This window comes from Poecilia mexicana, unplaced genomic scaffold, assembly GCF_051168715.1.
Source record: "Poecilia mexicana isolate PSO_F unplaced genomic scaffold, ASM5116871v1 scaffold_4, whole genome shotgun sequence".
Classification (NCBI taxonomy): Eukaryota; Metazoa; Chordata; class Actinopteri; order Cyprinodontiformes; family Poeciliidae; genus Poecilia; species Poecilia mexicana.
This window is the reverse complement of record NW_028263373.1, coordinates 24,777,248-24,795,152: the sequence shown is the minus strand read 5'-3', so window position 1 is coordinate 24,795,152 and position 17,905 is coordinate 24,777,248. Positions and strand designations below refer to the sequence as shown.

The window sequence follows — 17,905 nt, the reverse complement described above, 5'->3', positions numbered from 1 at the left end:
TATTCCAATTTAAAGGAAATGTGTTGGTTCAACTTAATTTTTGTGGTTGATTCAACTTATTTACTTTAGTTGGACCCAATGTAATTTAATAGAGCCAGTCTAACTAATTTTACACTGATAACTTCACACTACTTAATTACGTTGATCCAACTCATGAAAATTAAGTTAGCTGAACAAACATGCTTCATGCTGAAAGAAAGCTATATAATCGTGTGGAAAATCTTTCCATGATTGAATTATGTTAATTCAAAGACATTTTCTTAAGTGCTATTAAATGAAGTGTTTTAAGACCACACTGAAAGAAGAAAGAACACTCAACAATGAGAAAAAGTACAACATGAACTTTATTTTCAAAATTGTTATCCATTTTCTTTTTACACAGCACAAAAAACAGCTGAGTTGAAAGTTGAAATAAACAACAAAAGGTCAGTTTTGTTTTTCCAGAAAAAAACTGGGCTGTGTTTAGCATAGATCAAATTCTTAACAACATAAAAAGTGTCAGTAAGTTTGCTCAACTTTGCGAACTGTAACAGTTAAAATTTAGTTTTCGACTGCGGTCTTTGGAAAAACATGTAAAGATAGATTGCCCAAGTTGTTCATCACTTCCACCCCGTCCAGGAGAATCCCAACATCCTCAATGGCATCGCCAGGCTCTGCACTCTCCGGTCGAATAACAGATTCCACAGACGGTCTCGGCCATTTGTGCACCTTGATGATGGGAACATGGGTGGGGTATTGGGGTGGGAGAGATTTCACATCTCATTAAATAAAAAAATAACTTTACACTTATTTGGCTGACTCAACAACAGCTAAGGTCCATCAAAGACCTGTCTGTGTTAATTGTGAGTCCAGTGGTAAGATTTTCCATTTAGAAAAGGTACCATATTTTCTGCACCATAAGGTGCACCTAAAAGCCTTACATTTTCACAAAAATCGTCTTATAATCCGGTGCACCTTGTGGTGCGGAAAATACGGTATATTGTCTCATATGGAAAAACATGAAGAGAAGGGATGAATCCCAAATAGGCCCCATATTCCATGGCCTGTTCTCCTCAATTGAAATGACAGTCTGAGGATCCACCACACAGACTGTCATTCCAAACCAGTCCTACTTATGTGCAAACAAAGCCCTGACTCTGTACACAAAAAAACATCTTATACATGAAGAACCTGTCTTATTTCCTGGATGGAGGAAATGTCATGACTATGTGTGGTAGTTATTTCCAAATAGATCAGTACTAACATCTTAGGTAAAGTTAGTTAATATTTTTGTCTGCATATGAAACAATGCTGTTAGAAAAAAAGGCTAAATAAAACAGGCCAAAGATCTTTTTGTGGAGTTTAACTCACCTAAAAATCCTCATTTTAAACCCACTTAACAATAACTGTAATTATATCAATCTTACTAATGATTATCCTTTTCTGTTGGAGAAATCTAAAAGCATCTCAAAAGTCAAATTAAAATTGAATGTACCCAAGTGAAAAAAATGAAGAGTTTTAATGATCATCTCTTACTTTAAATTTGTTGGTAATTCACAGGAAGTCCAATTAACTCCAACTATAATCACCTCTTTTGTGGACACAAAGATAAATTAACATACCATGTACTCTTTCTCCAGCTTCTCTGGATCTTCATTCAGGTATGCACCCAGGCCTTTTAGGATCCACTCTCGTCTGACTTCAGCCGTGTTTTCCTAAATATGCAGATCAGAAAACAATGAGAACAACCGCTAAAATCCAGCAGTATACTATAGGGTCACACACTTGAAAACTTAAATTCAAATGAAGTCACAACGAAAGTGATCAGTGGCTTGCAGCCTATTTGAAAGATCTTTAAAATTGTTATTCTCCTTTCATTATGCCATGACTAAAATTAAGTTTAACATTTTATTTAAGCTTCTAACTGAAGCTGTCACCTAAGAAATATTTATGTCTGAAACAAGGGTACAGTATAGGGGGATATACTGTGAAAAATCTATTTCCTCTGCTTTCTCCCAGTGCTAGAAACAACCAGTCAGTGGCAGGAGAGTTTTAGTGCTGTCAATCACAATCTCATGTTGCTGCTCATCCTTCTTCCCCCTTGCTCTGTACTAATCTGTAGCTAGCATAGGGCTGATAGCAGCTCATATCTACTAGACAGAGAGAGACAACACTCCTTACAGTTCCACATCCCCACGCAAATAAAGACAAATAAAACAGACTTACCAAATACAAGTTCAGCTGAACCCTTATGATCGCTCTAACACTAGATTCAGTCATTTTAGATCTGGCAAAGCTTACCATTAGCCACTGCAATCTAAAACTTGATGGCCGATGACCCCCTTCACCAGTGCTTATGTAGGTGGATAACAGACGGGTGATGTTCTGAAAGAGATCAGATTTTCAAACATTAAAATATGTAATTCACCCTGAGCAGAGTTGTATCTGAACATTCAAACTTTTAGTACAAGTCTCTTGAATGGATCATGAATCAATCAATCAAATTTTATTTGTACAGCACATTTCATCAGAAAGGCATTTCAAAGGGCTTTACATAATTAAAAACAGAAACACAGAGTCATGCAACATTTAATAAACAGTGAAACAGATAAAAAGTAAAGCCAAAAACATTAAAAACATTGAAGACATTAAAACTGCACTAAGCCTAATTTAGCTATAAGCAACTCTAAACAGGTGGGTTTTAAGTTGAGATTTAAAGGCACCCAGTGTTTCAGCTGTTCTGAAACTGAATATAACCACAGGGCACATGCAAGCATGTATGTGCAGAACAGTGGTGACTTGAACATGGTAGAAAACAATAAAAATATAAAACATAAAAATCAAAACAAAAACCTCAACATTTCAAAATTAAACCGATAAACTTAAAAATTGTTTTTGAACTACAATTATTTGGGGAAAAACAAGTACAATAACAAAATACATCTTTAGAGCAGAGGAATATATGCATAAAAAAAAGAAAGCCTGTTCATGGACTAATAGGAATAATGGACAATCCTCTGAGTGTTTCAGCCAGAAAACAATACTAGAAATCCATAGTTAGCAGGTGGACATTTATGTGGACATTGCAAGCACATTTAAAGCTCTAACAGCAAAGGTTTCCGCAGGTTCCTCTGACTCAAATTTAATACTTTTTATTATTAATAAATTAAGAATCTGTATTAAGATAGAAAGCCACAAAAGTGTGTGTGCATCCAATGTCCACTCTGCATTTACCTACATAATAACAGTACTGAAATTAAATAATAATAATAATAATAAAAAAACATTTAAATAGACTTATGTTTGGCCCCAGTGTTTAAAATCCACTAAACCTCAGACTTCAGAGTTTGTATGGCACCAGATGCTGAATTTACATCAGTCCAACTTTTTTCCAGGGAGTTTTAACAACCTGAGGAGGAGCAAAACTGTGACATTTATGGGGTCCGTTTTTTGTCTTGACAGCAGCTTTGTGATCCTTACACTGCTTCATGTGATGTTAGCATGATTTGAGTACATCAATTACATAGAAACGTGACCGAACATAGAAAAAAATGTTTTGTTAAAAAAGTCTGATGATTTTAATTTGCATCTTTTTATTTCGATTTTTATTTTGATTTAGACGGATGAAAATAGACTGAATCTTACCTTTTTCAAATTAAGCAGATCCAAATCAGGAATCTTCCCGCTTCTCTTGAAAGAACAGTTTGAAGTTTTCCCAGACACAAGATCTCGCGTGATCTCGCTAGCATCTCGCGTGATCTTCCGTAATTTCGCTAGCATCTCGCGTGATCTTCCGTAATTTCGCTAGCATCTCGCGTGATCTTCCGTAATCTCGCCAGTGTCTCGCGTGATCTCCGGGTCTCGCTAGACCCTCTTCGGCGGGAGATTAGTCTGACTAAATTGAATCACGTTGTCTCAACTTGAATACATTTTATTAACGCTAGGTTGTTGAATTTTATGTTTATTTGACGTGATTTTGTCATATTTGCCTTTGAAACATAAAATAATTCTGTTAAACATGTTATTTTTTATAAATGCAATAACCACTTCAATTCAGTTGTGCTTTGACACAAGCATGGAGCAAGCAGGAAATGGTGCAAATGTTAGAAAAACGCTGATTAATTACCAGCTAACCATCACTTCATGTGATGTTAACACATGTTAGCCACTGACATGAGTACATCAATTACATAGTGTGAAGGTATCACTGTTAAATAAGTTGGTTTCAACTAAATTTGCATTCATCTTAATCAAGTAAAGTCAATTTGGTCCAAAACATTGCAAATTAGTTGGTCTGGTTCTATTAAATTACATTGGGTCCAACTAAAGTAAATAAGTTGAATCAACCACAAAAGTTAAGTTGAGCCAACACATTTGCTTTAAATTGGAATAACCTTAATAAATTAAGTTGAGCCAACACATTTTCTTTAAATTGAAGTAACAGAATTACATAGTGCTGAAATAAAGCAAAGTAATCAGGTGGAAAATCTTTCCATGATTTTTTTTATGTTAATCCAAAGAGTTATTTCTTTCAGTGTACATAGCAACACTGATATGTGCACAATCCTGCCAGGAAAATTTAGTATTCTCTAAACTGCAGCTGGCGTTTTCCTGGCACGAAAAACAATCATCTCGCAGGGCCTCGTGTGATTTCCCATGATCTCGCGGGATCTGCCGTGATCTCGCTCGTCGCCTCCAGCACAAGATCAGTCTGACTATAATGAATCGTGTTATCTCAACATGATTCAATTTCATAAACGTTAAGTTGATGAATTTCTTGTTTGTTCAACATGATTTTATCACGTTTTTGTTTAAAACATGAAATTATTGTGTTAAAAGTACATGATATTCTTTTATTAATCTAATAACCCCCTAAGTTCATTTTTTTGAGTGTACACTGTATGGTAGAATATATTCTATGTCAAACCATAAAACTTCCAAAAAGTCCTAATTATTGCTTTATTAGCTCAGACGTTTTCCTGTTTGAAGTTTCTCCAATTCTGTGCTCCATTTTGAGTTTGATGTTGGTTTAATGAAGACCCATTTACTTGTTGGTGATGATTATATCCTAAGGTGTTATCCAAAGTGCGTTCATCTTGTGTTTATAAGAAGTTGTCAACATGCGAATTCTACTTATAAATGTTTCTGTAACTCCACAGATGCCATCTCTTTAAATGTTGTATTTCATATGAGCAGTTTGTTAGGTGAGTTCATCTTCTTTTAGAGTGTTTTCATTAAATGGGGTATTTCCTGTCAGTCATCCAAATCAGGTGAGGACTGGATTTTTGCTGCATGTCAGGGTTAGGTCACAAACAATCTTGGGTATTTCAACTTGTACCACTGCCATGTGCACCAGGTACACATTGCAGTGGTATGCATTCTCTGTCTGTCCCTCACCTGACTCGGTGTGTGTGAGCATCGGTGACAGAGTAGAAAGCAGGTGTTTTTGTCCTGGTTTTGTCAACCTTGGTGTTGGTGATTGAGAGTTTATGATGAGCCTGCGCAAGCCAAGCAAATGTTACACTCAGTTCAATGTGTAAACTATACAAAAGTAGAAGAGTCACCATGTAGGGACAGAACCTTATATTACTATGTGCCATGATCTTTTTTGTGGAGCGGGGCGCCCTCCTTGGATAATGGTACAGGAAACACTGGGAATCTGAAAGCTGTATAAACAAGCCCGGCCATACACAAAAACAGCTTGCTCAAAAGCACGCAGTACTGACACAAGTTGAGCAGAGGCAGCACATCACTCAGAGAGCTGAGCTTTGATACAGAAAGCAGAACTTTCTTGGTTTAAAATAAATGAGTATGTTGAGAAGATTGTTTGTATCCTTTGAACACGAAGAGTTTCAGTATCAATAACCTAAAATCTCTTCCAGAGATTCGTGCTAAAAGTCCCGTTTTCTTTTCCTGATCATCTCTCTTTGATCCAGACAAGTAATCTGTCTCTTAATCAAACATCTGACAAAGAAGACTCTATAAATCCTGAAGCTCTCCTCACATTTTTAGCAGTGTTTCCATGCTTTCTCAGATCACCTGGTTTAAAAGAAAAATCTGCACAAGGTGGAATGTTCTGCCTGAGAGGAGGGGCAGTAATCCATTCCATGAGCACCAAGAGAAACTGAGCTGCAAGCAAATTAGATGCAGACAGTTTGCTATGGAAATTGTGAGTGCTCTAATAAATTGACCCGATTTTCTTAATTTTAGGTGATCATGATACTTACTTACATGTGAAACTGACCTTATCTACTGATCGTATCTACTTCAGAAAAAGGTCTGAAAATGCAGAGTTGGTGTAAAGCCGAAGTGACCATAGGCTTCTTGCTGGCCAGACACACACAGACGACTACATTGAAAAATGATGCCACTCAGATTATTGTAGTGACTTGCTTACAAAATCCCTCCATCTTCTTTCATTCACACAACACTTTTGGCCTGCACGCACGCACGCTGATTTTTATTACATTTTGTTTCTTTCTACGATATGATGATGATGATATGGACAAAAGGTGTACTTTTAATTTCACACTTGGCACACAAACTGATGATTCAACTAATTAGTCGCACTTAGGAGCCTATTGTTTTTTCAGAGTAAGGGCTCTTGCTTTGACAGCTAAATAATAAACTCCCGTCTTTGTATCACATTCAGCTTCTGGGAATCCTTTGCTGCATTTGAATTGCATAAGCTGAACACCAATGGATTGAATGCACCTTTTAGAGATGGAAGGCATGATTACTGCCTGTCATCTGTAGATTTTTAAGCCTTGCACTGCTGTAAGAACTAATTCTGGTACAGATTAACCGATGGCATCTGTACCGACACTTTACGCTAGGCCAGAGCAAAGAACTGCTGTAATCAGTAGCTGGAGGTTGGTGGTGTCATGGAGCTCTAGTTTTAAAACTTTGAAGTTGCTTTCAGTTTTAATTTGCACCATTTAGGACAGAAAACAGAACAAACAGAGCCTCGGTGTTTCATTTGAAAAGGAATAACAGGAGATTTTGCCTTGTTTCCACTGATTGGTACAACATGGGTCGATGCGGTTCGATACGCCATTTTATATCCGGCATATTTATGAGAACCAGTTGGACTCTCTGGGCAACAAGGGTTAAACCCAAACGCCTAATGTAGCGTCATGCCAATGCGACGACAAATGTGGCACACTAGTATGTCTCTACTCGTTGCAAGCAGTGGCATTTTTCTGTCCCCTGATGGACTGTGCTTAGGTCACTAAGCATACCATTGTCCCCTGTACCTACAACTGAAGGGGGTCCATGCATGGTGGGTGGTTGTATGGGCTGCTTTCACAGTGGAGATGAGTAATATGGTGTACCGAACCTCACCGACCGGAGTTGTACTGGCTCACTGGAAATGTCCCTAATCTTCTAGTGTTGAGGAGCAAACATATCAGATTGTCTAGACCAGAATTTAAACTCAGAGATACTTTATTGATTCCAAAGGAAAATTAAATAGCTAAAGAAGGACCTACTTTTTTAGTTAAGGTTTCCTTTTTCACAGTGAATTATTCTAATTGTTTTATTGCCCTGCACTGATAAATTATATTTTTGTTGACCTAAAAGGGTTTGACTGGCAGTTTAGGATTGAGGGGTGGGTTGTGTTGCTACATAAATAACCAATTTGTAATCCCATGGTCACCTTCCGAATGGTAATCAAATTCTAAAGCACTTTAAAATTTCCACCCCTAATCATGATCCAGGTTTGGTCTGTTTAAGCCTCATTTACTTTGGCGCAAGTCCTGATGAAGTTGGAGTGAACACCACAGTAAGATTGAAAGAGCTGTCTGATTCATTCAGAAAGAAGATTGTAGCAGTTAATGACTCTAATAAGGGATTTGATGCTGAGGTCTGGTCATCTTAGCAACTTCAAGCTGAAAACAGGATGCTAGGAGTTTCCCAAAAGCCTAAAATATTATCACAGGACACAGCAGTCTCTTGCTCCTATTGATATGGAATTTCATGACTGGACAATCAGAAAGAGACTACAAGAGGAAACCTTGGTTGTTTAAGAAAACCAGGAAAGCCAGATTAAAATTTGGCAGACAGAAAACCGTTCTTTTGACAAATGAGTCAGACTGAATTATTTGGACACCAGAGCAGAAGACATGTTTGGTCTAAACCAAACAGCATTTCTGGAAAAGAACCTTGGAAACAGGGTAGTGTGACTCACTGCTTCCTCAGTCAGAATACAGATTTCCGCTGGCATCTTTTGTTTCAGTAAAATGAAGCTGATATTGTTTACTTATACAGGGTTTCCTCCAGTGTATTGTAAGCCTCTGCCAGGCTAAGCATTGCTTGTTTTTGTTTGTATAATAATAATAATAATAATAATAATAATAATAATTAAGCAATCTTTATTATTATTATTATTATTATTATTATTTTATTTTATTTTATTTTTTTAATGAGTTAGACTGCAAGGGTCTCTGTTGCGCTGAGCGTTTCACTGGCGAAGCAGAATTATTCCTAAAATGTGGTTTATAGTTGATGCATTTAATAGGCCATAAAGCGTGGACCAATCACACACCACTGGCGCCTGTGCGTATTGTCTTGCACGCCATTACTGCTTGATGTCTGACACATTATATTAGCCTGGCCTGCCAGGCTTATTATATACTGGGGGAAACCATGACTTCTCTTTAGGAAAACGCACAGCCGGTAAGATCTGGAATGGTTCCACGTGCTTCAGTAGTGTGTCATTGTACCTCTGTAGCATCCAGAGTTGGTCTGATCTCACGGATGTCTTGATTGGAGCTAAGTATCTTAAAGTTTTATTCTACTTACAAAGCTCATTCCTGGCATGCCAGGGCTGTGTCCTCCACCAAGTACACTGCAGCTTTAAACACAGAAGCATTTGTAGCCACACCCAGTTCCTCCCACTGGCTTCTGAGTGGTTAACTGTATTTCTGGCTTTTATCTGCAGGCCTTCCAACACTGTTGAAGGCTGGAAACCTGAGGAGGGGGAAAGATGAAGGAATGAATGGAAAAAATGACTAAAACACTACAGAGGGAATTCAGGTCAGGGAAAACAGGGAAGCAAGGCAGGAGGAGGCCAGAAAAAACCCAACATGTTCAGATTGTCTGTCATAATTACCTGGCTTTGATCATGGTTTCACTGATTGGTGGAGATTTAGGCATTGTCAAGGCAGTGTTGCTTCATATTTTTCACTCTTCAAATATGGAGAATAAAATCCAAGAGATTTTGACTGAAGACATAATTTGTGGTAAAATCAGACGTGATGTCACACTCTTGTGCTTTTGGCTGGAACTGTAAGCATTTTAGCATTCAGGTCAGTGCATTAGTGAGCGAGGATTTTCCATTTGATGACGTTGAGCTGCGCTGCTTCAGACGGCAACAATATTTCTTTCTAGTCGGGCACAATGGCTGCTGCCTGTATCAGCCACTGAGTTTTCTGGGACAGTGTTTTTTGTTGATGTTTTCTTTCCTGTTTTTTTTTTGTTTTTTTTTTACATTTTCTACAAATAATAGTTTTACCCAACATAAAGAGTGAAGATAAACTATAGAGGCATATGAGTCAACATTTTAACTGTTATATTAACTTGTCTAAAACTGTTGTTTTCATGCCTGTCTTCTAGATTATGCTGATCATTGCTAAAGTTTTTAATTTCCAAAAGTTCTCTGTATCATCCTGTTCCGTTACTGTGGAGAGTTAATGGTGCCAAATTATAATAAACAGTGTATGAAATAAATATTTAAATGTCATTAGTTTATTAAAATGAGAAATAAATACAGCAATAACATTAAATAAATAATTTGACGTGCCTCAATCAAATATATTGATTTCATTTTAAAAATGAAATTAATATATTACCATAGCTCTAGTTTGAAACATTTCAAACGGTAGAGCTATTGAGGCTGGAATTGCTCCCCCAGAGTTTGTAGTAAATCAGTTACAACAATTTATTGATGTTATTTCCACATTTCCAGTAAAAATACTGACCAAGAGTCATAACAAACTTGGAAGAAGTTATCTTGACTGCTGTTTGAAGCAGCCAATCAGACATTGGAGTCTTCCAGTAACCCTGCCAACTGAGTTTGATGGATGATTTTGACAGTTGAAATGAATTTATGCTGTTCTTCAGCTCAGGAATATGAAACATTAAGTCATGATTAAATTTACCTTATACATTTTTTTTTATTAAATTACTTGATTAATTGTCAGAATAATCAATAGAAAACATGATTACTAAAATAATCATTTACAACAGCCCTATTTGCCTACACTTAAAAACACAACTATAGAGCCTTAAAAACAACAAACAAAATTCTAATTAAAATATATATATATTTTTTGGTAAAAACACGATGTGATACTGATCACATTTAGAGCCGGCCCAAGGCATAAATGAACTAAGTAAAGGCGGGCCTTCAAGGGTTAGGGTAAATGGTACAATTTTAACTCGGAACATAAGAAACTAATTTAATGTTTTAATATTTGTTTGAGAATGTCAATGCTACTAATTTTGATTTAATATTTTCAGCAAAGATAAATAAGATTTAAAATTTTCACATTTAAATGTAAGACTAAAACCTCAACTGTGTAAAGTAGAGTTGAGTCTGGCTGCGCTGTTGAGGGGCCATAACTTAATTTCCAACAACCTCTTGCTGATATTTCTGTTAAAAAAACAAAACAAAACAAAAATCCAAGCTAACCCTTTGCTCCCTGCATCCATTCATCACCCATATTGCGTTGTGCTAACTGTTGATTTTTGTCTTTGCTGCAGGTTCTGAGCCCATGGTCCAACTCCTGACTGACTGATCATAGTGGTGGTGCATACAGACTTACTGCTGGGGTGAGTGCTCTCAGCTCTGGCTGTTAAACCTCTCTGTTTACTGTGTTACTGTTGGCCAGTGTGTGCCAGTTTACTGTAAACAGTGCTGCTCATAGAGGGACCTCCATGCTTACTGGTTAAATATGGTCAGTGCAGGATGATGGCATGCACAGAGTATTCACAGCGCTTCACCTTTTGTAAAAAATTCCGCCAGCGCCCCCTGCCGTCCTCTGAACGTCCCCTGGGGGGCGGTACCACCCCCTTTGAGAAACGCTGCTCTAAAGCAATTTAAATCATTGTTTGATTTCCTACTTTACACTCTGAAATTCTGCTGTCATTTAAGTGGTACTCACAAACTACTACAAGATAACTGTGAAAAATAATGTTTATCCTCTACTGTTGTTTTACATTAGATGTATGACAGCTGTTTCTGCTAGTTCAAGTAAAAAATGAGGCCATGACCTAAGCAAACATTAGCATGAAGGCTAATTAAAGCTACCAAATAGAGGAATGTTCATAGCGCTGGATGTTTTGTTCTTTTAACTTGGGCCTTTTTTTTCTTTTCCCGCTTGTGTTGCAACAGACAAGACAAAATGGATCCGTTTGACCATGGGAATTTTTCAGACCAACCATGCTTCAGTTTGTAACTGTCAGGCTTTTCCATACTTGCACCATATAGAACAAAAAAAGCTTAAATAATCAGTACTTGTGATACTGAATGAATTAACAAATTGGGACGGGGTGACTGAACCTGGAGGTCATTTTATTTATTTCTTTATTTATTCTTTATGCCTGTTTTTAGGCCTTATTTATATGTCACCTTCAGCCTCATAGTTCATTTTAAAATCTGCTAAAGTTGGTGATAATAATTATTGAGGGTAATGGTGTTTTTTGGAAATTATCCACATTTACACAATAGTGTTTGCATGAGTCATTCTTGCTGTAAAAGGCACATTAGTTTCCGTCTGTATTAAAGTATTATGCAGCTCTGGCAGCTGATTGGGTGCTTCCACAGATAACCTGGTTTACAACCTCTTATCCTAAAATGCTTTGTAATGGATCTGTTTATGGTCACCTGATTGCCTCTGGCTTCCTGTTTGTTTGACTGTTAAACCACTTCTGGTTTGTCACGGTGTTACTGAAAATAGATTATTGCTGTGTGCTAGGATAATTAACAGATTACTACAGGAAAGCTGTTAAAACGACACAAAACAAAGGGCATAATCTGGGATATTAGGTAGCCACCAAAAAGCTTCCAGAGCTTGGTCAAACATGTGAAAACAACACAATTTTAATTTGTTCAATTGGCCCAATTAAGAGTAGAACAGCCAACTAGTGGGAAACGGCTTCTTTATTAATAATAAAGTAACTGGCAAAAACAACAGACTGACTACCTTGGTCAAACATGCAGAAATAAACTGCAACAAACATTCTGTCAAATGGTTCATAAAGTGCAATTATAAATGCTAAATATAATGTAAAATAATTAGTAAACAGGGAGGAGGGAGAATTAATATTTGTTGAAACATTGCAAAATACAGAAACAAAAACCCTCTTATGCACCATGAAATATAAAAACCATCCCCTTATTTCCATCAGTTGTACTTGTCTATTGCATTCTCCATTAAATGATTTAACAAGAAATGACGATAACAATAGCTGTTGTATGTGCAGAGCATTATAAGTAAGCTAAGTTGTAAAAAATAGACTGGAGTCACGGCATAGAGCTGATCAAAAGAATTGAACGTCCCATCATACTCTTAACAGGTATGACTTATAGTTAGAAATATACATCTTTGGAAGTTTTCAGCTTTTGCTCCATTTTTAAACTAAGTTGAGAGCTTTTGTCTTGTTAGCCTCTGCAGTGGGCGACATGGGCAACCACCCAGGGCAGCATCTTAGGGGGGGTGACATTGACACACTCCTCTCCCCCAACCCCCACTTTGACCTCAAATGCCCCAGAACCCCCTTACACCTTTCATTTTAAACTCTATGAAATATAAGTGTGCATTTGGTGTATCACATATGCTTTTACATTCCTTTAACATAGAAAAGAGTAATACAAAAACTTAATTTTGAAGGAATGGGACTTTTTTTTGCTGTGGTGGCGGGCCACCAGCTCTTGCTGGAAACCCAAAAAATAGAATTAAATTGACTAGATCAGGCCTTATGGATCAGGTACATTGTCAGCAATACCCAAGCTAGAATATTTTTCAATATCTAACAGATATTAATATTGGATCGGTGCATCTGAAAACCTGCAGAATTAGAACAGTTTCTACTGCTGCCAGCCAAGCCGAACTCCATGTCTGTTAGTTTACACCAAGCCTATCAACATTCCAGTGTCATAAACTATGCAACATCATTCAGAGGTATCTCCTGACAGGAAGTCTTTTTATTCTCCCCAGGTTTGTCAGAATCTAAAAACCTGATCTAGCAATTCACCATACATAATCGGATGTTGCTCACTCAGACATTTTAAGTATTGATGAGCAGTTTAAAAATGTGTGGAAGCAGGAAAGGTGTAAGATTAAGCTAACGGCTCATTCTACAGGAACATAGGGGCTTTGACCCTGCTGTACAACTGATAAAAAAAAATCTACAAGGTTTATTGTACGTGGCCGAGCTAAAGCAGCATGTTAACAATCTGTTGTGGGATGTAAGATCTGCCAACTTAACATTACATCCCACTGATGTGAACATTTTCAGGTTGAATTATTTTAAACTTCTAAAGTAAGCTAAAACACACAAAATATCTCGGACTATTTATTTATATAGCACCAATTCACAACAAATGTGGTCTCAAGGCACTTCAATCACACATACATTCCAATTGATCCTAGTTATCAACAGGACAGTATACTAAATTATTCAAAGAAGATTAAAAAGTTTCTATCCTAGGAAACCCAGCAGATTGCATCAAGTATTGGCTTCCACCACACTGAGCTCTTCCATCTACTTCACAGAGGGAACTATTATTGAAAACGTGGCAGGACACAACTTGATAAAATACTCGAAAACTAAAACTGTATAATAGGAATACATGATATATCAGCACTGACATCAGACAGGCTGATTGTTTTTTTTTTTTTTAACATAATGAGCCAATAGTAAAGAACTAGAGGTGTGCCAATCAGGTTTTTTCCTGCCGATTCCGATCACTCATGAGGGCCGATCACCGATACCGATCACAAAATTATTTTTTTAATCATAAGCACTACCGGTTACATTTATAGAGGTGTGCTGATCAATCGGCACACCTCTATAAAGAATCCATGTTTTTTTCCATCATCTTGCCATTTGTGTATGGTAATGTAGAGGATAATGATGCAGTGCAGAATTGTGGGTATTATAACTGAAGCAGGGAAGTCAGTGGTGTGGATACCAGTTATAAGTCTTAGCAATAATTTTGGATTTTGATGTTGGCCAAAATGTTCATCCTCCCACTGCGCCATATGAAGTGGGAACATGAGAAGCACAAAGCCACTGTCAAGAGTCACAAACAGACCCCAGAAATGTCTCAATTTTTGCTATGCATAATTGTAATGCAGCAGGATTTAAAAAGGTCTTTAAGTCCCTTAAAATTTGACATGCTGAAACTGTTTTAATATGCGTTGTAATAAAGTCCATATTTTCCACAGAGCCATGCCAGCTGTTAGTTTAGGCTGCCACATCAGGAAGCTAGACATCCATAAATAAGAGGATACTCGATATACGGCAGCAACGTTCCATAGTTATGGAACGTTCTGGATGAAGAACTCCTGAAAACCTGTTGAAAATGTCAGAGTTAATATAGAGTACACTCTACAGGGATCAACATTTACAGCTATTTATACTAACTGTGCTAATATAAGATGCTAAAGACAGTCAAGCCTGTGGTCATGTTGCTTTTACTGTGAAATGTAATGAAAACCTGTCTAACTGCAGAACTGACTGTTCTCTAAGATGCATGGGCCTGACAGAAATAATGACCACTTATGATAAAGGTATTTGTAAGGCTCCATTAATGTAACAGTAATTTCATAATTTAAAAAAAATTAAAATGATTTCTTAAATTATTCTTCCAAAATATTAATTAAGCCATTACCTTTATATATTTTGAAATGCCCTTTAGAAAATATGTTTGTTTCCCTCTAGGAAACAAACATTAGATTAAAGAGATCAGATGTCACTAATTACATTTCTTTTCTTGAGCCAGAAATGATGGAACATTTACTACTGCAACTCCAGGGTTAACTTCAGGTTTTTAGAAATCCTTTACAATATTTGGATTAGATTATTTCCTGAATGTGCAGATTACTAAATATGTACAAGTCTTCTTTCTGTAGAATCTTCATAATTTTTCTGGTTGAATTATTGTGTGTTTGGAGGATTATTCTGTCTGGTTCTAGATCCTGTCCTGAGCAAAAATGAGTTTTACTCTTTCTATTCACTACTTTCAGACAGTTGCTATGATGCATATTTGTGGCAACAATGTATTATTTTTATAATTTATTATTTTTACAACTGTGAGCAGCTAATTGGTGCATTAAAAGCTCATTAATCAAAGCTTTGATATAATGAAGATCTCCATTTTTTTTTTCTTTCTTTCTGTTAATGAAAGTCCTATTGGGAAATTCCAGAGCAGCCCCAGGACTTGTTTCTCTGTAACTTTTTTGAAGAGATGGCTAACTTGACTGCTAATGTAAGCTAGCTCAGTATGAGGAAAGCATACTGAGCTATGCTTTCCTCGTACTGAGGAAAGCATAGCTCAGCATAGCTGATTGAGTGGCTGTGCCTCAGCTAACCTGCAGCATGCAGAGCAGGTTTAACTGCTCATCAAGTGAGCCTTGCTGGCACAGCCTGCATGCCACCATCTGTCACTGACACACACTTCTCCTTGTTGACCCCAAATGGGGCATGCGAGGCAGGGAGAACCCTGCCAATACAATCTGTCACATAAAGAGACCAGGAGCTCTACAGAAGCCGGGAGAGGAGTGAACATCATGTAGGTTCCAGTTTTAGTTCGATTGCCATTAGAAATATTTTTGAGAGTTTTGTTCAGTCACTTTAAGTGTTCTTGCCCTGGGTCAACGCTCTAAATGGAACTGGTGTATCTGTTTGTGACACAGAGTGTTTTGTCTTATTGCACAAATTAAGATCCAGCTCCATGTATTCCTTTTTGTCATTTCCCCTCACTTGCATTGTAAATGTTGCTGTCACCATCACCATTAAACATTTGTTCATTCATGTTGCTGGCTACAAATTCAGTTGCTGACACGTACAGGCGTGCTAATGGAGGCTAGCAAAAGAGTTGTAGGTGTGAGTGTCAAAAATTGTGCACTCTTCAGGCTTAAGAAAAATCTTGTGCTTGGCCAGGTGCTTTCTCAAACTAGACGTGTTTCCACCGCTGGCCTTGTACTTCGCGTTGCAAATATTTCAACGAGTATAATTTGCATTCCATTTTGAAAAGTGGAGCCATACATTTGAGCACTTTCTATCGTTCAGGCTTTCTTTGCTTATTGAACTAGTCAGTTCCTGACGTCCATTACCCTCTTGCTTATGCTGCATTCAGGACAAGCATGGAAAATCCCTCACTCTTTTTCCATGCTATCCCAATAATGTCTTTAGGTAACGAAACAAGGTACCGTCTGATTTTACGTGAATAGGTAGAATAGGCAAGATTTCAGTCAGTACTTATAAAAATATCAAAATTGGTACCCATCCCTTGGTTTACCTGTCACAGTATTAGGCGACGTAGGGATACCATGGCTGCATTGAGGGAGAACCTTTATATTTACACGTTTCTGGTATGCCCATAAGTCTGATGGACAAGTTATAGAGTAAACAACAGCAATGCTAAACAGTAAAAATCAGGAGCTTATAAGTGGCAGATCAGGTGAAACAGAGATGAGTGCAGATAATTAGCATGAGTGAAGATCACTGGTGAGCATGACTACAGTAGAAGCAAGAGGAAGATTTACATCTAACCAAAGAAAACTAAATAGAAATGCACAAAGAACAAATGCATGAATAAACTAACAACTAAATACAGTGGAATAAATTTAGATGGCAAGACATCTCTAGCAATAATTAACACGGGGGACTGAGCAAAGCAGGACAAGAACATAATTGAAATAAAACACAGTGGATCATGACATGAAAAAATCTAAAGGAAATAAATATTCAGGATTTTGTTTTTAGATAAAAGGTAAAATGATATTGCTAATGTAGCATATTTGGCCGCAAATAATACTAAGAAGAAATACATTAGCTAGACCATAATGGTAATGAGCGTATTGAACTGCTAAGTGTAAAAGGGACAAATTATTTCTCTGTTTTTAAGCAATGTTTATTTTATATCTTTATTTTTTTATTATTCATGCCCACATTAACACCATGAGGTTTGAAGTTGGTAAAAGCTGCTCTGTTATGCTTTGAATTATTATTTAATGTATTTTCTGAATTCAGGATACTAACTTTCTGATCCAGGTTTAGTAAATAAATCGTCGTTGCACTTGAAGGAACTCTGGGAAAAATAAAAACGTTGATTACAGCTGGAAGGAGTTTGTATGGCCATTAAAAATGGTATTAGCTTTTTTTTTTTCCATGAGTTGTTTCTTTTGGTGTCAATCAAGCATTATTACTGTAATTAAGAAAGCAACAAAGAGAAAAAAAAAAAATCAATCTTAAAAAAAACAAAAACAAATGGAGAATGGCACAGCCTATCGCTGGTCATTTATACTCTCGTCTAGTCGCCCAACGTTATTTATTCATGAATTTAGCAGCAGGAAAGGTTTTAGTATTGAAATAGGTGCTTATTTTGTCAATGGTTTGTGATTTATTGCAGTTATTTAATTAGACCCTGTGGTCAACTTGATCAATCAACCAATCAAGTTTATTTGCATAGCACATTTCAGCAACATGGCAGTTCAAAGTGCTTTATAACATCAAAAAAAAAAAAACCCCACAAAAAAATACAAAGTTGTAGAACACACAGTCCTCAATTATAAAGTGCCATCGTTACACATCAGAATGTTGATTGTTTCATTTATGATGTCTCAAAAGCATCTCTAAACAGGTGGGTTTTTAGTTTATATTTAAATGAACTCAGTGTTTCGGCTTCTTTGCAGTT

The 17,905-nt window shown here is 36.9% G+C and overlaps 1 protein-coding gene and 1 long non-coding RNA gene across 3 annotated transcripts in view; one reads left to right on the top strand and one right to left on the bottom strand.

Moving 5' to 3' along the window:
- tbl1xr1a (TBL1X/Y related 1a) overlaps positions 1–17,905 on the top strand; it is a 55,121-nt gene that overhangs the window by 19,780 nt on the left and 17,436 nt on the right. For both annotated transcript variants that reach the window (XM_088005113.1, XM_088005112.1), the window contains exon 2: positions 10,744–10,812. The gene's annotated coding sequence lies outside the window, so the exon portion shown is untranslated. The remainder of the gene's footprint in view (positions 1–10,743; positions 10,813–17,905) is intronic.
- LOC148160005 (uncharacterized) lies at positions 524–2,394 on the bottom strand. The gene is made up of 3 exons (XR_015762713.1): positions 2,281–2,394; positions 1,602–1,694; positions 524–708 (listed from the first exon to the last, which is right to left on the bottom strand). It is a non-coding gene; the product is annotated as an uncharacterized LOC148160005 (long non-coding RNA).